Raw genomic sequence first — 16,672 nt, 5'->3', positions numbered from 1 at the left:
GCAGATTAAAACGGTGTGCCCGACCGAGACTCGAACTCGGGACTTTTGCCTTTCGCCGGCAAGTGCTCTACCATCTGAGCTACCGAAGCACGACTCTTGCCCGGTACTCACAGCTGTACTTCTGCCAGTATCTCGTCTCCTACCTACTGGCAGAAGTAAAGCTGTGAGTACCGGCCGTGAGTCGTGCTTCGGTAGCTCAGATGGTAGAGCACTTGCCCGCGAAAGGCAAAGGTCCCGAGTTCGAGTTTCGGTCGGGCACACCATTTTAATCTCCCAGGAAGTTTCATATCAGCGCACACTCCGCTGCAGAGTGAAAATCTCATTCTGGAAGTATCGACAGCAATTGAGAGATATATACCACATAAATTAAGAAGTGATGGTACTGATCCCCTATGATACATACAACGGATCAGATTGCTGATGAAGAAGCAGCGACAAAAACATGCAAAATTTAAAACAACGCAAAATCCTCAAGACTGGCAAAGTTTTGCAGAAGTTCGAAATATAGCGCGTACTCCAATGCGAGATGCTTTTAATAATTTCCACAACGAAATTCTGTCTCGAAATCTGGCAGAAACCCAAAGAGATTCTGGTCGTACATAAAGCACACTAGTGGCAAGACGCAATCAGTACCTTCATGCGCGATAACAACGGTGAAGTCACTGATGACAGCGGAGTTATTAAACACGGTTTTCCGAAACTCCCTCATCAAAGAAGACGAAGTAAATATTCCTGAATTCCAATCAAGAATAACTACCAATATGAGAAACATAGAAGTAGATATCCTCGGTGTAGCACAGCAGCTTAAATCACGTAATAAAGCTAAGGCCTCAGGTCCAGATTGTGCATCGATCAGGTTCCTCTCAGAGTATGCTGATACAATAGCTCCATATTTAGCAATTATATAAAACCACTCGCTCACAGAAAGATCCGTACCTAAAGACTGAAAAATTGCTCAAGTCACATCAATACCCAAAACGAGAAGTATGAGCAATTCGCTGAATTACAGGCCCATATCACTAACGTCGATCTGCAGTAGAATTTTGAAACATACACCCTTGTTAATCCGAGCACTTCGTTCTTAGTCTTCCACTCTTTTTATTCCCTCTTGGCTCTAGTACATGTTGTATATTAACCGGTTCTCCCTGTAGTTTATACTTATTTCCCTCAGAATTTCGAACATCTTGCACCAGTTGACGTTATCGACTGCTTTCTCCAAGTCGACAAATCCTACGCTTTGATTTTTCTTTAGTCCGTTATCAACTGCAACGTCAGAACGGCGTCTCTTGTTCCTTTACCTTTCCTAAGGCCTAACTGATTGTCATCGAACACATACTCAATTTTCTTTTCCGTGCTTCTGTATATGATTCTTGTCAGCAACTTACAAGGGAACCTCTCCATCGCACCCCCCTCAGATTTAGTTATAAGGTGGCACAGGGATAGGCCATGAAGAACTGAAAACAGATCAATCGAGAAAACAGGAAGAAGTTATGTGGAATATGAAAAAAATAAACGAAATATACAAACTGAGTAGTCCATGCGCAACGTAGGCAACATCAAGGAGAGTGCCAGCATACGAGCGCCGTGGTCCAGTGGTTAGCGTGAGCAGCAGCGGAACTAGAGGTCATCGGTTCAACTCTTCTATCGAAGAAAAGTTTAATTTTTTATTTTCAGACCATTATCAAAGTTCAGGCTCTCACACATAATCAACTTCGCTCTCCAAAATTCCAGGGCATGTTCAGATTTGCTTGGACATATGCACAATTTTACAGTCTACACACGGAAACATTTGAAAACGTAAAAAACATATGTTTTGACAGAGCACAGGGAAAACTGTGCGACTGTGAAACTGTTGCATTCATTTGTTGCAGTTTATGTGACAAACTCTTGTGTTTTCATCACTTTTTTGGGAGTGATTATCACATCCACAAGAAAACCTAAATCGGGCAAGGTAGAAGAATCTTTTTACCCATTCGCCTAGTGTGCAAGTTAGGTGGGTCGACAACATATTCCTGTCATGTGACGCACATGCCGTCACCAGTGTCGTATAGAATATATCAGACGTGTTTTCCTGTGGAGGAATCGGTTGACCTATGACCTTGCTATCAAATGTTTTCGGTTCCCATTGGAGAGGCACGTCCTTTCGTCTACTAATCTCACGGTTTTTGGTGCGGTCGCAAAACACAGACACTAAACTTATTACAGTGAACAGAGTCGTCAATGAATGAAAGGTCAGATCGTAACTTTGCGAATATAAAATTTTCGCTTGAGGAAGGACTCGAAGCAAAGACCTCTCGTTTCGCAGTTGCTCACTCAAACCACGGGACCACGGCGTTCCTCAGCTTACATTGTTCCTAATGCTGCATATCTTTCACATGAACTACTCAGTTTGTATATTTTGCTTATATTTTCATAGTTCCACACAACTTCTTCCTGTTTTCTCGATTGATCTGTGTTCAGTTTTTCAAGGCCTATCCACTTTGTCAATTTATAACTAAATCTGAGGGGGGTGCGATGGGGAGGTTCCCTTGTTAGATGCATGAGCTGTTAAGCTGATTGTGCGGTAATTCTTGCACTTGCCAGTTCTTGTAGTCTTCGGGATTGTGTGGATGATATTTTTCCTAAAGTCAGAGGGGTTATCACCAGTCTCTTAAATTCCACACACCAACGTGAACAGTCATTTTGTCAACACTTCCCGGAATGATTGTATAAATTGTGATGGAATGTCACCTATTTCTTCTGCCTATTCGATCTTAAGTGTTCTAAAGCTCTTTTAAATTTTAATCCTAATGCCGGGTTCCGTATGTCTATATAGAAGATTTCTGTTTCTTCTATATCACACCGTCAGACACGTTTTCCCCCTCACTGAGACCTTCAAAGTGCTCTTTCCACTTATACGTTTTTTCCTCTGCATTTAACAGTGGAATTCCTATTGCACTCTTGATGTTACACTCTTGCTTTTAATTTCACCGAAATTTGGTTTGACCTTCCTATATGCTGAGTCACTTCTTCCGACAATAATTTGTTTTTAGATGACTTAATGTTTTTCGCCTTAGCCTCCCCTCACTTTCTATTTATTTCGTTCCTAAGCTATCTGTCTTTCTGTATTCCTGAATTTCCCTGAACATTTTTGTACTTCCATCTTTCATCGATCAACTGAAGTATTTCCTCTGTTATCCATCGTTTCTTCTTAGTTACCTTCCTTGTACCTGCGTTTTTCTCTCCAACTGGTGCGATTGCGCTTTTTAAGGACATCCATTCCTCTTCAAATGAACCGCCTACTAAGCTGTACCTTATCATTGTGTCTATAGCCTTAGAGAACATCAAGCATTTCTATCCATTCCTCAGTACTTCCGTCTCCCACTTCTTTGTGCACTGATTCTTTCTTTTCTTAAACTTTAACCTACTCTTCTTCAGTACTAAATTGTGATATGAGTCTATATCTTCTCCTGGGTACGGCTTACAATTCAGTATCTGATTTCAGAATCTCTGCCTGACCAAACTAACTGAAACGTTCCTGTATGTCCAGGGCAAGTATACCTCCTCCTCTTGTGAATCTTAAACAGAGCATTCGCTGTTACTAGCTTAAATTTATTAGGCAACTTAATTAGTCTTACTCCTGTGTCAGCCGGCCGCGGTGGTCTAGCGGTTCTAGGCGCGCAGTCCGGAACCGCGCGGCTGCTACGGTCGCAGGTTCGAATCCTGCCTCGGGCATGGATGTGTGTGATGTCCTTAGGTTGGTTAGGTTTAAGTAGTTCTAGGGGACTGATGACCACAGATGTTAAGTCCCATAGTGCTCAGAGTCATTTGAACCATTTGAACTCCTGTGTCATTCCTATTGGCATGCCCATGTTCTACCACAACCGTTTTTTCAACTCCCTACCCTGCACCCGCATACCAGTCCACCATGAGTATTAGATTTTCATCTTCCTTTACGTACTGAATTACCCGTTCATATCCTCATATACTTTCCCTAACTCCTCCTCTTCAGCTTGAGACGTCGGTATATATCCCCGAACTATCGTTGTTGGTGTTGGTTTGCTGTTTATTCTTATGAGAACAATCCTACCACTGAAATGTTTAGAATAACACACTCTCTGCTCTATCTTCTATTTCATTACGAATCCTACTCCCGTTATACCGTTTTATGCTGCTGTTGATATCACCCTATTCTAATCTGACCAGAAATCTTTGTCTTCTTTGTATTTCACTTCACCGACCACTATTATATCTAGATTGAGACTCTGCATTCCGCTTTTAAGATTTTCCACCTTCTGTACCACGTTCAAGCTTCTGACATTCCACGCCCCTACTCGAAGAACATTATCCTTTCGTTGGTGAATACAGTGTTAAGAATACAAAATCAAATAGGGGTAATGCAGGAGTAGGTTTAATAATGAATAAGAAAATAGAAACGCGGTCAAGCTACAATGAACAGACCAGTGAAGGCGTTATTGTAGCCAAGTTAGACACGGAGCCCAAACCCTCCGCAGATATTGAAGACATTGAAGAAATGCTTGGTGACATAAAAGAAATTGCTCAGATAGTTAAGGGAGAAGAGAAATTAATAATTATGGGGAACTGGAATTCGATAATACGAAAAGGAAGAAAAGGAAAAATAGTAGGTGAATATGGACTCGGGGAAAGGAATGAAAGAGGAAACAACTTTGTAGAATTTTGCACAGAGTATAATTTCATCATCGCTAACACTTGGTTTAATAATCATGAAAGAAGATTATTTACATCGAAGAGACCTGGAGACACCGGAAGGTTTCATATTGATTATATAACAGTAACACAGAGATTTCAGAAGCACATTGCAAGTTTTATACGTCTCCAGAGACAGATGTGGATTCTGACCACAATTTATTGGGTATGAACTACAAGATTAAAACTAAAGAAAATGCAAAAAGGTAGGAAGTGAAGAAGACGGGACGTGGATAAAGTGAAAGAAGCAGAAGTTATTGAAAGTTTCAGAGGGAGCATTTGGGAACGATTGACAGGACCAGGAGAAAGGAACACAGCACACGAAGGATGGTCAGCTTTGAGAGATGAAATAGTGACAGCAGCAGTGGATGATATACGTAAATAGATGAAGCCTTGTAGAAGTCCTTGGGTAGCACAAGAGAAACTGAATCTAATTGACGAAAGGAGAAAATATAATAATGCTATACAGGAAGCAGGCAAAAGGGAATACAAAATTCTAGAAAATGCGAGTGAAAGGAAGTGCAAAATGGCTAAGCAGGAACGTCTAGAGGACAAATGTAAGGATTTAGGAGCATAAATCACTAGGGGAAAGATAGACACAGCCTACAAGAAAATTAAAGAGTCCTTTGGAGGAATAAGAACCTCATGTGCGAATATCGAGAGCTCAGATGGAAAACCAGTCCGAAGGTAAGAAGGGAAAGCTGGAAGACGGAACGTGTATATAGTGAGTCTATACAAGGAGATGAACTGGAAGGCAATATTACAGAATGGGGAGTGGACACAGATGAAGATGAGAAGGGAGATACGATACTAAGAGAACAAGTTGACAGAGTGAACGAAATAAATCGAAAGAAGGTCCCAGAAGTATACGGCATTCCATTACAACTACTGATAGCCTTGGGACAGCCAGCCATGACAAATCTCTTCCATCCGATGAGTAAGAAGTGTTTGAGTCAGACGAAGTATCCTCAGACTTCAAGGAGAATGTAATAATTCCAATAGCAAAGAAATCAGGGGCTGACAGATGTGAATAATACTGAGCTACCACTTTAATAAGTCATGGCTGCAAAATACTAACACGAATTCTTTACAGAAGAAAGGGTTGCGGTAGAATACGGGCGTGGCACTAGGAATGACACAGGAGTAAGACCTCGAGGAAAGTCAGTGGGAATTCCGTAGAAATGTAAGAACATACGAGGCAGTACTGACCCTACGACTTCTCTTAGAACTCACGTTAAGGAAAGGCGAACCTACGTTTATACCATTTGTAGACTTAGACAAAGCTTTTGGCGATACTGACTGGAATACTCTCATTGAAGTTCTAAGGGCAGCAGGGTTAAAATTCAAGGAGCGAAAAGATATTTACAGGAGAGATATTGTGACGTTTGGAAGTAGGAGACGAGGTACTGGCACAATTGAAGCTGTGAGGAGTCGTGTGTGGTGCTTGGATAGCTCAGCCGGTAGAGCACTTCCCCGCGAAAAGCAAAGGTCCCGAGTTCGAATCTCGGTCCGGCACACAGTTTTAATCTGCAAGGAAATTTAATATCAGCGCGCACAACGCTGCAGAGTGAAAATTTCATTCTGGGGTGTATTTACAATTTGTACAGAAGCCAAACAGTAGTTACAAGAGTCGAGGGGCATGAAAGGGAAGCAGTGGTTGAGAAGAGGGTGAGGCAGGGTTGTAGCCCATCCCCGATGTTATTCAATTTGTACATTGAGCAAGCAGTAAAGGAAACAAAAGAAAAATTTGAAGTAGGAATTAAAGTGTAGTCCCGTATGGAAGTAAAACACTGCTCGATAAACAGTTTAGATAAGAAGAGATTAGAAGCTTTTGAAATGTGGTGCTACAGAAGAATGCTGAAGATTAGATGGGTAGACCACGTAACTAATGAGCAAAGACATTTGTGGGAGAACTTGAGCAAAAGAAGGGATCGGTTGGTGGGACACATTCTGAGACATCAGAGGATCACGAATGTAGTCCTGTAAAAGAAGTGCGGCCGGTAAAAGTTGTAGGGATGAATACAGTAGGCATAATGGAGAGGATTTAGGTTGCAGTAGCTACTCAGAGACGAAGAGGCCTGCTCGGGATCGAGTAGCATGGAGAGCTGCAGCAAACCAGTCTTCGGACTCACGACAAAAACAACAAAAAGAGATCTCTAGGCAGCTGTGGCTTCTCTCGAGGTCTGTGTATGTTCGTTACGATACCTCGTAATAACGTCAAGTTTAAACCTTAGAATACAGCCTCCTGTCTGGCCCACTCTGTCATTTTCGGAAGGGCCCGCGCTTTTGCGTTGTTCCTACGTGCCGAGTATTTCAATTGTCCATTTCAGAATCACGTCATAGAGTGGGAGAGATTCCTTGCTCTAGCTCCCTGCTTCTGAGTGATTGACTGAGGTAGAATGTGATAGAAAAGAGTAGGAGGTTGTTTAATGCTCTTACTGATTTTTCATAAGTAGGAATTCAGAGTCTCCACGCTCATTGGGTGCGATTTACAGTTCTGGCAGCGAGACGGACGAGTTTCGGGTGGCTCCTAGAGAACACACTTCGCTTTAGGTCTTCGTTCGGTGATGACTTTGCTGTCAGCTTTGGCTTTGGGCAGGAGAGATGGCTGACGAGACGGCCTTGCTACTGCTGCAATTATGTCTGGACATCAGATATAAGTACTAAAGAATGGCTGAAATCATATCTTCTAGCTGTTGCTGCTTCCAGCCTGTTTGCGTATGTACTAACCGATTGGTAAGATGGCACATCGTCGCACCCGCCAAAGCGTCAACTCTCTCCCTTCAGAAGCATGTTGGCCACAATGCATTGTTTGATAGCCTGTTATTGTTCACTCCTATCCGTGTACTTTCTACACGTAAATTATAACTTCCGCTGTCACTGGAGGTGTCCGCGATTTACTAACGTAACTGTATTTTATCCTCCTTACTCACCTGTACTATGGTAATATTTTGAGTTGTATTCTCTTATGCGATAAATAATGTCAGTTAATAAGATCTCAGTGGATAATCTTCATGTTCAAAATAAATAAATCTGTTCATTATAGTGACCATTTGTTTCCGTCCACAGCTAGAAGATCCCTCCTCCCATTAGTATATCTACGTGAGTGGTGTCTTACACAATTATTTCATGCTTCATTTGGTGACCCCATTAACATCCATTTAAATAAGAAGTTTTCCGTTGCGCAACAGTATAGGAGTACTTGTTTTCAATTAATTTACATCTGGGTTGATTCCTCATTCTGATGGGCACTAGAATTTGGTTTTGTGCGTCCTGGGGGTATGCTCCGACCACAAGTAACGCCCCACACCCTCTATATGTAACTTCATGATTTTTTCCGGCCTTTACCATCCAACGTAAAACCTCTCAACCATACCCAGCAGAAATTACAAATGTAATTTGCGAGGATAAACTTTTTGCAGTAGTTTTGATTCTGTGGTAACTAATTCGACACAGAATGATAATTTCAGCCGCGTTGACTGTTTATACGCAGTGATGCTAAGCTGATGGTTCCTGCGACTGAAGATGATCGTTTACTATCGAAACTTGCACCAAAATAAAGTAAAATGAGATGTTGCGAGGCTTCCAGCGTCTTGCAAGCATTTCGATTTGGCACCACTTGTGCGACACTGATGTTTACTGTGCTACTTATTTTCCAAAAGCAAAACCTGATTTTGGCTCACGAGGCAAGTGGACGCCACTACGGACCTTTCTACCTCTGAAAACTCTGAGATGGTTACTGGGAGTCGTACCTACCTTTTTGTAACCAGCGACAGACTACGAAGATGGGCAGCAAAAGGGGCTGTCAATTTCTCTCAGAACTATAGTAAATTAGTTATGTTGTAAGAAAGTACGAGGTTTTTTTAGAAGCGGCTGAACAATGTAGACAGCTAACAACGTAAAAACATTCTGAGCGGCCAGGGAGTACAAGATTGTGTTATTCCGTTTTCGAGTTTATGGAGACTGATTAACAAAGAACCTTACGATAATGAGTCGATTTTCAATTGAACAAAGCTGAGTTTCTTGCGAACACTACAGGATTTTAAGCTATTTTGTCCGAACTCATTGGGTGCCAAGAGATTTCTGAGGGTGATGCAAACATCTCTCAACAATTCAAACTGCGCTCTGTTTGAATGAAAGATTAACGGCTCCCTTATAAGAATCTCTACTGCGGACGGAATGTTGATCATGTGCGGCCTATCTATAACAAAAAGAGCAGTGTAGAATCCTGTCATTCTTGGTAGCTACTGTCATAGTTGCATTATATTCAGCTGCCCCTACTGATAAGTTTTATGCAACCAGCAACGCCTTCAAACACCACAGGCCATTGTTTCATATTCTCTCGGTCACTATGTGCAAACAATTAGTTGTACAGAAAAAGTGAACAAGACCTCTTTGTAGGAAATCTAATGTAGATACATTTCATAGCAGGATACGTTTCCGCTGGAGGCCACGGTTTTCGAATTATTCAAGGAAAACCCATTTTAAGGTGACTTTTGTACATTTATCATGAATTATTCGAAAATTACGGCCTGTAGCGAAACTTTTCCTCTGCAAAATATAACTACTATAAATTTCCTATTCTACAGGAGTGGTAGTTTTCTCTTAGTGAGTGAGAGAATATGACAATCTTGTACGTGGTATTTGACTAATGATTTTTTTTTCTGATAGTGGACCTGACTAAGGAAGGACGTATTTTTAAAGGAGGTGTACTTCTATTGTTAAAAAAGAAATGAGAGCTGCCATTGCTGCGAGATATCAGAAAATATTAATTTTTGTCAGTATACTTTCTTCTAAGAAGCTGAATACATACTGTAATAGTTGAGCACTGAGAAGAACGTCTTTTTGTAATACTAATTGTTATGTTACAAGGTAAAACGTTTCTCATTTCTGAAGTGAATATTACGCTCATCTTTCCTCTCCTAGTGATTACGATACAAAGTCCAACCAAGCAGAAGACTCAGGATTTTAAATGTTAGGTAGTACTGTGCGATCCCTGTTTAATAAAACGGTCTTTTGGAATGAACATATTGTCTTATGTGAAAAGCGAAAATTTGTGGAACTTTCCCTACTTACACAGACTGTCATAGTTGTTCAGAATCGTATCCGTCTGACTTCCTCTTCAATAACAGCGTCAAGAATTCTTCAGAGTTACATTACGATTCAGATCTTGAAAAGCTGTTTCTCACACTGGCTGCTAAGAAGAACTTTAACCTTGGGTGCGCTCGTTTGCACTTCGGAGACACCAGGCATTACCGCAGAATTAATAACTTACTCTTTTTCAGCCAAGAAGACAGTAATTGAGATCCACAGCACTAAATATTTTATTTTTGATGAAAAAAGTCAATTTCAATTTTCATATTCAAAAGTAACACTGAAGGACACGTTTATTTTAATCATTTAATACAAGGAAGGAAGGAGGACATGGTAAGAGTAGGGAACAGTAGTTACAATCAATTTTGCAGAGTAAAGTGTCGAGGCTACCTGTCTGTTTGTTCTTTTTGCTCCTGTCAGGAAAACTTCATAATTTTTCCAGTGGTCAAGGGAGGGTCAGTAGACTGTGCAATCACGGAAGGGAAAATTTACACTGTCTCATTTGATACGAGCGGAATTTGTTGTGCAATACTCCAATTAGTGATTTCTATTACAAAAACCTATACACATGCAGTTTGGCATACAGTTAAATGATATTGACATACAGAGGGTGATATTGCTAAATGGGGATAGACTGCAGGAAACGAACACTGAGATGACAGTGAGCAAAATGGTTGATATGGAAAGACGGCCAGAAACGTGTTCCAAGGGGACACACCCACTTGAAGGTGGAGATAAGACACCCTTGATACTAAAGGTTTCAGTCATTGATAGAACCCATGAGAAGACGGCAGTCGAATGGGAATGTTTAGTATGTACTAGTGTTTTAGCTCCAAACTCAAAAGGGCAGTAACGTTGTCCATGATGAGTGTCACTATCCGTATCACTTGCAACGTATACAGGCCTCATTAGCTACCAACTCTCCTCCGTGACGACTCTGTACCATATAAACATTATAAGCTGTCAAGCCGTATTAATATGAGCACCCGGTACAAGCCTGAATAATCAGACCGCTGCGAGATGTGAAGGAAGAGAGTCAGTTAGGTTTTGGAGGGTATGGACAGGTACGTGGAGCCGTGGCCACACCACTGCTGTGGCCAGCTGCGGTAGGATTCCCGGTTGAGGATCCATAGCACGAGCAGCCCGATTGAGATGGTCCCGCATATTTTCGATTGGGTTTAAATCCTGGGAGTTTAGTGGCCAGGTGGGTACGATATTTATGCTCTTAGAAACATGCACGTACACTGCGAGATATCTGACAGGTTGCTTTGTCCTGATGGTAGGTGCCATTTTGCCGAGGAGAAACAAGCTTCATTTTGTGGTGGACATGGTCCCCAATGATAGAGTCATTATTATGCTGATCAATTGTGCCTTCCAGAATGACTAGATCATGCAGGGAACGTCACGAAAGCATCCCCCGACTATAATGCACTCTCTATTGTTGCAAATATTTGTTTTCAGGCGTTTCACGCCGCACATGCCAACGGCCATTAAACATGATTAATCTGAAAAGTGGATGTCCAGTTGTGGAACTGGCGTGCAAATTCCAGCTTTCCAACCTCAGTCGCCGATCAACAGCAGTGAAGCCAGGTGCATGAAACAGGTGCCTGCTGCAGATGCCCATACGTAGCAACTTCCGCTGAACGGTCGTTGAGGAGACGCTGTTGGTTCATCTCGGCCGGCAGTTGCTCAGCAGTTGTACTGTCTATTCGGCCATACAAATCTTAGCAGCCGTCGTTCACCACTGTCGTCTATGGACAGAGGTGCACCACAGAAGCCTCGGCGCCGGTTTTCAATAGCGTCATTTTGCCACGCACGTTATACTTTAACCACGGCGGCGCGAGAACAGCTAAGAGACTTAGTCTTTTCTGAAATGCTTCCACCCTTGACCCGAAAGCCAATAACCATGCCCTTTTAAACATCCGATAAATCGTTCCGTTTCAAAAATGGTTCAAATGGCTCTGAGCACTATGGGACTTAACTTCTAAGGTCATCAGTCCCATGGAACTTAGAACTACTTAAACCTAACTAACCTAAGGACACCACACACATCCATGCCCGAGGCAGGATTCGAACCTGCGACCGTAGCGGTCACGCGGTTCCAAACTGAAGCGCTTAGAACCGCACGGCCACAGCGGCCGGCGTTCCGTTTCCGCATTACGATAACGGCTGCATTGTTTTCCACTCTTCCCCCCGCGACCCCCACCCCTACCACTCTATACATCCTCCACTGGTAGTGATGCCACCCACCATCTGTCCGTGGTTACTGCACGTTAACTTCGAACTTAGGCTGTGGTCAAGTTGATGTGGCTGTACCGTGTACATGAGATCTTGAGTGTGGACTTAGAACACTAGTACATTCCCCCCTTGACTGGTGTATTCTCTAGTATCATTGAAACATGGACTGTCAAAGAACTTTCATCTCCATCGTCACGTGACTGTACCTCCCTTGGAACGCATTTCCGATCATATGTGTATGGCCCATTTTGATTTGTCTCTCAGGGAGCAGTTTGTCGCCTATTTAGCCAAATCACTCTATATTTGCCGTTAATACTGCCAATTTAAACATACTGGAGTTAGGGCGAGCATTTCATATGCAGAGTTGCGACCATATGCTTTTTGGACGTCCTTCTCAAACAATAGATGCATCTAATTTCGCCTTCATCAATATTGACACTTTATCCTTGTTGTTGTTGTGGTCCTCAGTCCAGAGACTGGTTTGATGCAGCTATCCATGCTACTCTATCCTGTGCAAGCTTCTTCATCTCCCAGTACCTACTGCAGCCTACATCCTTCTGAATCTGTTTAGTGAATTCATCTTTGATCGCCCTCTGCGATTTTTACCCGTCACGCTGCCCTCCAATACTAAATTGGTGATCCCTTGATGCCTCAGAATACGCCCTACCAACCGATCCCTTCTTCTAGTCAAGTTGTGCCACAAATTTCTCTTCTCTCCAATTCTATTCAATACCTCCTTATTAGTTGTGTAATCTACCCATCTAATCTTCAGCATTCTTCTGTAGCACCACATTTCGAAAGATTCTATTCTCTTTTTGTCTAAACTATTTATCGTCCATGTTTCACTTCCATATATGGCTACACTCCATAGAAATACTTTCAGAAACGACTTCCTGGCACTTAAATCCATACTCGGAGTTAACAAATTTCTCTTCTTCAGAAACGCTTTCCTTGCCATTGCCAGTCTACATTTTATATCCTGTCTACTTCGACCATCATCAGTTATTTTGCTCCCCAAATAGCAAAACTCATTTACTACTTTAAGCGTCTCATTTCCTAATCTAATTCCCGCAGCATCACCCGATTTAATTCGACTAAAGCTGCATGCCCTCGGGAAAAATTACGGCCGTAGTTTCCCCTTGCTTTCAGCCGTTCGCAGTACCAGCACAGCAAGGCTGTTTTGGTTAGTGTTAGAAGGCCAGATCAATCAATCATCCAGACTGATGCCCTTGCAACTACTGAAAAGGCTGCTGCCCCTCTTCAGGAACCACACGTTTGTCTGGCCTCTCAACAGATACCCCTCCGTTGTGGTTGCACCTACAGTTCGGCTATCTGTATTGCCGAGGCACGCAAGCCTCCCCACCAGCTTCAAGGTCACTTTATCCTTAACAAGATTTATTTCTTTTATACTTTATCCTTAACAAGATAAAACAAATAAAAATCTCCGCGAGTGTTGCCGTCATGTAACGATGAGATTAGGAAACTCTTAACATGTAACAGCTTAACTATTCTTTATCTCCAGACACGGTCACCTGCAATCGAAAGTACACTATCTGCCAAGACGGTAACGGACGGAAGCTTTCGGAAACGGTTATGGTGTGGCTATGGTATGGCTGCGGGCTGACGGAACTCTTCACGTAGAGGAGAGACTGTAAACATGAAAGTTCAGAGCGATCTAGCTGCTAGAGGGCTTACGGCCCCACTTGCAGATATGAGGAGAAGATGTTGATTCACGAAAGGAAATAACATACGAATCTGAAACCAGTACGAGGCACAGATCGTTCTCAGCCAGACGTAAAATATTCAAAGAACAATACCAAAGCAAGACAGTAACATGTACCTGGGTCGGTTGCAAGATACTAAGTGGCCTGTGACATACAGCTTAATCGAAGATTTAGATAGTTAGTTTCATCCTCCATGGATCATTCTGCACGATAAATTGTAATGATGTGGATCGAGTCATTTAACAGTGACACTGCAAATTAATTTCTAAATATGGCTACATGTTGAACAATTATAAGGGATTTCTATGCTAATAGACAGATATTAGTAATTCATAATCCCCCTCCCCTAACTTTTACATATTAAAATAATAGATTTTCTTCTACGGAATATAAAAAGTTGTCAAGGAGAAACTTTTTAAGTATGTTTTCAGATTTTACTTTGCTGTCTGACAGACATTTTATATCACTGGGCTAGTGATCAAACATTTTTTATGGTGCACTGTGGACCCTTTTTGTGCTAAAAACAAACGTAATGTGAAGTAATGAATGTCATTTCTCCTTCTGGTATTGTAAAATGCTATACATGATTGTTCCTTTCGAACTGTAGTGGAATATTTATAACAAACTTCACAAAAAGTTTAAGAGAATTATATTCCGAAGGTTTTCTTTCGGATAGTGGCGGTCTCGATGTGGAAGTTTTGCGACACTGAAAATAATCTTCTATGCAGGAGTTAAAATTGCTACACCACGAAGATGACGTGCTACAGACGCGAAATTTAACCGGCACGAAGAAGTTGCTGTGATATGCTGATTATTAGCTTTTCAGAGCATTTACACAATGTTGCCGCTGGTGGCGACACCTACAAAGTGCTGACATAAGGAGAGTTTACAAGCGATTTCTCATACACAAACGGCAGTTGACCGGCGTTGCCTGGTGAAACGTTGTTGTGCTGCCATCACGTTTCCGACTTTGATAAAGGTCGGACTGTAGCTTTTCGCGATTGCGGTTTATCGTATCGTGACATTGCTGCTCGCGTTGGTCGAGATCCAATGACTGTTGCTGAATATGGAATCGGTGGGTTCAGGAGGGTTATACGGAACGCCGTGCTGGATCCCAACGGCCTCGTATCACTAGCAGTCGAGATGACAGGCATTTATCCGCACGGCTGTTCAAAAATGGTTCAAATGGCTCTGAGCACTATGGGACTTAACATCTGTGGTCATCAGTCCCCTAGAACTTAGAACTACTTAAACCTAACTAACCTAAGGACATCACACACATCCATGCCCGAGGCAGGATTCGAACCTGCGACCGTAGCGGTCACGTTGTTCCAGACTGAAGCGCCTAGAACCGTACGGCCACAGCGGCCGGCACACGGCTGTAACGTATCGTGTAGTTACGTCTCGATCCCTGAGTCAACAGATGGGGACGTTTGCAAGACAACAACCATCTGCACGAACAGTTCGACGACGTTTGCAGCAGCACGGACTATCAGCTCGGAGACCATGGCTGGGGTTACCCCTGGCGCTGCATCACAGACAGGAGCGCCTGCGATCGTGTACTCAACGACGAACGTGGGTGCACGAATGGCAAAACGTCATCTTTTCGGATGAATCCAGGTTCTGTTTATAGCAACATGATGGTCGCATCCGTGTTTGGCGACATTGCGGTGAACGCACATTGGAAGCGTGTATTCGTCATCGCCATACTGGCGCATCACCCGGCGTTTTCGTATGGGGTGCCATAGGTTACACGTCTCGGTCCCCTCTTGTTCGCATTGACGGCACTTTGAACACCGGACGTTACATTTCACATGTGGTACGACCCGTGGCTCTACCCTTCATTCGATCCCTGCTAAACCCTACATTTCAGCAGGATAATGCACGACCGCATGTTGCAGGTCCTTTACGGGCCTTTCTGGATACAGAAAATGTTCGACTGCTGCCCTGGCCAGCAGATTCTCCAGATCTCTCACCAATTGAAAACGTCTGGTCAATGGTGGCCGAGCAACTGGCTCGTCACAATACGCCAGTCACTACTCTTGATGAACTGTGGTATCGTGATCAAGCTACATGGGCAGCTGTACCTGTACACGCCATCCAAGCTCTGTTTGACTCAATGCCCAGGCGTATCAAGACCGTTATTACGGCCAGAGGTGGTTGTTCTGGGTACTGATTTCTCAGGATCTATGCATCCAAATTGCGTGAAAATGTAATCATATGTCAGTTCTAGTACAATATATTTGTCCAATGAATAACCGTTTATCATCTGCATTTCTTCTTGGTGTAGCAATTTTAATGGCCAGTAGGGTATTTATTTTGTTGTTGTTAATTATCTTCCGCTCCATGAGATAGTCTGCGCCAAAGCTACATACACAACGGAGTGGGACACTTATAGTTCACTGAAGGGAATGTGGAATTTGGTATGGAAACAAGACAGTGTTGAATATGTACGTGAGAACTCCATTATGACACCTTTCAGAGAATTCTCAGAGGTCACTGCAAGACACGCTTTCGATCTACATTTAAAAATTTGACGTTTACTAATAGTGAAAAGAACCACTGATGACATCTTCCAATAATTTTAAGATTCGACAACACTGACTCACACTTTCGAAAGCGTTTGCTGAACCCGGAAAGTTAGTGTGTGTCCTTAGCTACTCAGTTACCACCCGAACTGTTTTTAAAAAAGTGAAATCCGCAAGTCTGACAGTTATATGAGGTATTTTATGTGTAACGTGAGGCACAACTGTAAGCTTCCAGTTACTTGGATAAGACACGTGCGTTAGCACAACGAGCAACATTTTAGAAACACTTGCCGGCCGCGGTGGTCTCGCGGTTCTAGGCGCGCAGTCCGGAACCGCGCGACTGCTACAGTCGCAGGTTCGAATCCTGCCTCGGTCATGGAT

General features: G+C 42.7%; 1 protein-coding gene across 1 annotated transcript in view; it reads right to left on the bottom strand.

Moving 5' to 3' along the window:
• Positions 1-16,672, bottom strand: part of LOC124549794 (guanylate cyclase 32E) — an 828,442-nt gene that overhangs the window by 259,372 nt on the left and 552,398 nt on the right. The gene's annotated exons all lie outside the window — the stretch shown is intronic.

This window comes from Schistocerca americana, chromosome 1 (assembly GCF_021461395.2).
Source record: "Schistocerca americana isolate TAMUIC-IGC-003095 chromosome 1, iqSchAmer2.1, whole genome shotgun sequence".
In the NCBI taxonomy this organism is placed as follows: domain Eukaryota; kingdom Metazoa; phylum Arthropoda; class Insecta; order Orthoptera; family Acrididae; genus Schistocerca; species Schistocerca americana.
This window is presented reverse-complemented; position numbering and strand designations above follow the sequence as displayed.